We start from the raw sequence: 6,000 nt of genomic DNA on the forward strand, positions 1-6,000 counted from the left end.
AACCAATTTAATCTTCTGGTTCAAAGATCTCTCAAATCTCTGAAGGTCAGGTTTCTATAAGTTTTGATCATTCTAAACTAAGGACAAATTCAAAAAAGGCTTATCCTTATATTTTGCTTGCACATGTTTCAATGGATATGCCAACAGAAGAAGGTAAGAATTTAGGTGCTCATGATTACAATAATGAAAGATGCCACCTTCCAAATCTTATTAGTCATTTTTCAAAGGAAGGTTAGCCTGTTTATTATTTTCAAGATCCCATTTCTAGCCACATATATTCTGATATATGTGACAAATATGATAAATGTTGGGAAAGATCTTAGGAAGATGATTATTCATCTTCAAAAAGATCTCAGAAAATGAAAGTTTGTGAAGAGAGACCATGTAAGACTGATTTTAAACTAGAAAACCCTGATTCTAATTCTGAAAGCTTCATCTCTTTGAGAAGCAAATTTGATGGAATTCAAATCCCATCCCAATGGATGATCCAAAGAGAACCCGAGTGGTTGCCAAAGTCTAAACAAAAATTTCATCCATATTACCAAAAATATTTGAGCATATTGGAAAAAGAAGATAAAAGAAGAAAATCACGTTCTCAAAGGTGTTTAATAAAACAACCTGATGAAGCTCTTCCACAAATCTTCATGTTTAATGAAGAAAATTTTCCAAAACTAGAACCATTTGTCAAAATGGTTCTTGATATTCTTCAAAAGTCAAAAATGTTCATCCGACAGCTTTACCATCAGGAGAAACAATTCATTCTAATATGACTGATGAAATACTCAACAGGCAAACTAAAAATTCTTTGGTTCAGAACTCAATTCTGACATCCATACACAAAACTGTGGCAGAGGTAAGTAAAAAAGTTGATCAGATTGATACCACAGTAAAAAGTCAAAACTCACAAGTATCTCATATGATCTCTGTTCTGGAAAAAAGACTTGAAAATTTGAAGTATAATTTGCCTACACATTCTTCCTCACTCGCTAAATTTGCTAAAAATCAGGAAAAGGTGACAAAGTTTGTTAAGAATCAGATTGAGTCCTTAAAAGCCATAGGTGAGGTTCCTAAATACTCTGAAACATTTGAACTACCACCTCCAACTGTAAGTCTAGGTTTTGGAGCCACTCCAATTAGAAATTGGCCAACTCCATTTTATTTTAATGCTATTTCTCCTCCAATACCTTTAGTATTTTTTTCTAGTCAAGAGGAAAATAAACCTCCTCCTTTTGATATTGCTAAAGTTTTACGGGAATACTGTGCAAATAAGCAAAAACAAAAGAAAGAAAAAAGAAAGAAAAAGGAAAAAGAAAAGGAGGCAATAAAGGAAGAAGAAAGTTCTTTGAAGTATACAAAAGTATGTGCTAACCCTGAATTTTCTTTTAAACAGGAAGACCAAAAACAAAAGGATATAAAAATTTATAACAATCCTTTGTCCTCTATGCTATAGGATTTGCATACAGAATCACTTCCATATATTTCTACATATAATGAAGAGAAGGATGATTCTCAAATCTTAGAATATTCAGAAGAAGATTCAGGATCAAGCGGTGGAGAAAATATTGAAACAGATTCAGATAATGAAGAATCCATTGATGAGACCACTAGAGACAAAAGTTTGGATGAAATTTCAATACTTTCTGGTTTGAATATGGCAATAGAATCTAAAGTTGTTCATCCAAATGATGAGGAAGAAACTGGTGAAACATTTAGTAGTCAGAGGAAGACATCGTAAAAAATTAAAGGAACTCAAATCTTTACAATCGATAATGTTCGTTCATCAAAATGGGAAAAAAAGTTTCAAAATTTTCATGCTTGGATGATTATCCAAAATATTACTGAAGAATCTCATTTTCAAATTTTATTTGCCTTTACTTCTCGTATTTTAGGAATTCTCAAAGACTGGTGAGCAAGCCTTGAAGAACAAGATAAAATGTTTTTTTCTAACTCGACAAGAGTTTTTTGAAAATATTAATATCCTACACCTTATGTTCATTGAAGATGCAAAAGAGAGTAAAGAATCAAACAAAAAAAGAATTTTTCAAATGAAGTGTCTTTCTTATGATAGAAAAGATCTTAATAAATATTTCAAGAAAATGATTCAACTATTTTTTGTTCTAGGTGCTGATATTAATTTGAAATAAGCATTTATAAGTTCTCTACCTAAATCTCTTGCTTATGGTTCTATTTTGAATCTTTCTACAAGTCAGATCAAACAAGCAGTATTTCTCTCCTTAGATGATTTGTGCAACAAACGGAAAATCATCCGAGAATATCTCATGGGGGATGTCTGTTTAAACCAAACCTATAAAAGATCCTGAACTAATAACAAAGGGAAAATGCCAAACCTGCAGTCCCTCAATCTATAGAAAAAAAAGAAAAAGTTCAAGAAATTCAGAAACTTTAACAAAAGCTATCCAAGAAGGTCTTTTAGAAAAAGGTGAAAATACTTCAAAAGAAAAGAGAAAAAATTCAGAGGAAAGAAAGGAAGCAAATGTTTCATCTGTGGAAAATCAGGACATTTTGCAAAAAAAATTGTCCTCAAAATCAAAAGGGAGTAAAATTGATTTCAGAAATTCAGAATGAATTCCAAATTCAATTTTCTGATTTAGAATATGAGTTTTCTGAATGAGAAGATATTACTGATAGTACTCTTTTGGTTTTGCAGGTACCAGAAGAATTTTTTCAATCAAACCTTTATAATCAGCAGATACTTATCCCCAAACACTTGTTCATGTTTTTATGAATAAGTATTCTAAACCTATTCCGGTCATTACTTTCTTTGATTTAGGAGCTGCCATATCCATTTTAAAAAAGGATATTTTACCTGATTCATATTGGATCAAAGAAACCCATGAATTCAAAGCATAAATGGGAAAGTTTTTCAAACAAAATTTGCGACAAAAAACCCCATTATCATCAAAATACTTCCAAACTGTCAAATTCAAACTAGAATTTTGGGAGCAAATTTCACAGGGAAAGATCTCATTCTTGGATTTGATATTTACAGAAAAAATCAGTATCTTTTGACTCCTTCTGGAATTAAGTCCAAAAATTTTTTCAAAAAGTTTAGTAATATTTCCCATATGCACTTGCTTCATGATGCCCAATCCTATCTTCCAAATTCAATTCTTTCAATTGATGAACAAGTAAAGGAATTTCAAATTCATATCGTTCGTCAATCTTGTGCCCAAAATAATCAAGAGTTCTGGGCCAAATGTGACCATCCTCTCTGGCAAAAATCTGATTTCTTCATTAAACTTCTATTCAAAAGTGTAAACTAAGAAAAAGGGAGAGAAAATACTCTTTTTCATATCTTTGGACTACACAATATACAAATATATATACACAAGTGTAACCTAATTTAGATCCTAAAATCATGCTAATCTAAATCAATCTACTACCTAATTAATATATGATACTATAATCATATGATACCTAATTAATACATGATACTATAATCAAATCTTTCCTAATATTTACAATATCAAATCTTTCCATAATATCAGATCACATATCTTCAACACTCCCCCTTAAGATGGAGCATAGATGTTAATCATGCCCATCTTGCCACAAATGTAATCAATTCTCAGACCATTTAGAGGTTTAGTGAAAATATCAGCTAACTGTTCTCCAGTTCTCACATGACTGGTTGAGATCAAATCTTGCTGAATTTTTTCACAAACAAAGTGGCAATCAACTTCAATATGCTTTGTTCTCTCATGAAAAACTGGATTTGATGCTATATGAAGGACAGCTTGATTGTCACATCATAATTTCATTGGAAGTGAATTATTGATTCCCACCTCACACAATAATTGATGTATCCATATAAGCTCACAAGTGGATTGTGCCATAGACCGGTATTCAGACTCTGCACTAGAGCAAGATACTACACTTTGTTTCTTACTTTTCCATGATACCAAATTACCTCCAACGAAGACACAATATCCAGTTGTAGATTTTTCATCAATTTTAGAACCTGCCCAATCCGTATCTGAGAAGTATTCAACATGAGAATGGCTATGATTACCATATAGTATACCACGTCCTGGAGCTCCTTTAAGATAACATAAATAAGATTTACTCTAAAACTGTCCAATGGGTGGTTCTTGGTGAGAACATAAATTGACTCACAATACTAACCGGATATGCAATATCCGGACGAGTCACGGTAAGATAATTCAACTTCCCCACTAATCTCCGGTATATTTTAGGATCTGAGAATAACTCCCCATCATCTGCTGCAAGTTACATGTTGGGGATCATTGGTGCATTGCATGGTTTAGCACCTAGCTTTCCTGTTGCTTTCAAAAGATCATGAACATACTTCTTTTGGCATAAGAAGATACCTTGTTTACATCTTGTAACCTCAATGCCTAAAAAGTATTTCAACATACCCAAATCTTTTGTCTGAAAGCGCAATTGAAGAAAATTTTTAAGAGGTGCAATACCTGCATTGTTACTACCAGTAATAACAATATCATCAACATAAACCACTAATAGGATAATACGAACTTCAGATTGTTGATAAAAGACAGAATGATCAGAATTACACTTCTTCATGCCAAACTCTTGAACCACCTCACTGAATCTTCCAAACCAAACACAAGGACTCTGTTTTAAACAATATAGTGACTTTTGGAGTCTACAAGCCTTACCAGACTCCCCCTGAGCAACAAATCCAGGTGGTTACTCCACATAAACTTTCTCTTGCAAATTCCCATGAAGGAATGCATTCTTAACATTTAACTAGTACAAAGACCAATTATTAGTAGCAGCAAGGGAAATAAATAATCGAACAGATGTGAGTTTTGCTACGGGAGAAAATGTGTCTGAGTAATCCACCTCATATGTCTGAACATATCCTTTTGCAACAAGGCGAGTTTTGAGGCGAGCAACAGAACCATCAGGATTGACTTTTACAGCAAACACTCATTTACAACCAATAGATTTCTTACCTGTTGATAGATGAACCAAATCCCAGGTACCATTATTATCTAGGGCCATCATTTCTTCCTCCATAGCAGCCCGCCAACCAGGATGTTCCAAAGCCTCAGATAAGCGTTGAGGAAGAGATATTGAATCTAAGGAAGCAGTAAAACAATGCAAGGAGGGAGACAAATGGTCATATGAAACAAATGATAAAACTGGGTAAGTGCACTGTCTTTTACCTTTTCTTAAAACAATAGGCAAATCAAGACTGGAATCTAGAGGCTCAGGAAGCGGTGGATCAGGACTCGGATCTGTAGACAGAGAAGGTGGTGGAGAATGTGAGTCTATGTGTTGAGGGCGATGAGAATACACTTGAGTGATCGGTGGTCTTGTAGAAACAGTTGTTGTAACAGTGTAGACTAGAATATCATCTCCCTCCCCCTGACTACTATAGACATTAGACTCAAGAAAAAATGGATGCACCTCAAAAAATGTAACATCAGCAGAGACTAAATAACGATCTAAACTTGGAAAATAACATCTATACCCTTTTTGAAGACGTGAATAACTCAAAAACACACACTTGAGAGATTTGAGATCTAATTTAGACACCTGAGGATGGGTATCATGAACAAAACAAGTACACCCAAATATGCGTGGCTCAATGGGGAATAAAGATTGGGTTGGAAACAAAATTAAATAAGGAATCTCACCAGCAAGCACAGAAGATGGCATGCGATTAATTAAGAAATAGGCTGTTGAAACCGCATCTACCCAAAATTGCTTAGGAACCTTCATGTGAAATAGAAGGGGCCTAGCAATTTCTAATAAGTGCCTATTTTTCCTTTCAGCAACACCATTTTGTGGTGGTGTGTCAGGACATGAAGATTGGTGAAAGATTCCATTTTCTGACATATATGAATTAAAAGATTTAGAAAAGTACTCTTTTGCATTATCACTTCGCAAAATGTGGACAAACACATTGAATTGTGTTTTTATTTCAGAACAAAAGGAACAAAAGATATTAAATAAATATGAACGACTTCTCATTAAACTAAGAAAAAG

The sequence above is a fragment of the Coffea arabica genome, chromosome 1e (assembly GCF_036785885.1).
Source record: "Coffea arabica cultivar ET-39 chromosome 1e, Coffea Arabica ET-39 HiFi, whole genome shotgun sequence".
Lineage (NCBI taxonomy): Eukaryota > Viridiplantae > Streptophyta > Magnoliopsida > Gentianales > Rubiaceae > Coffea > Coffea arabica.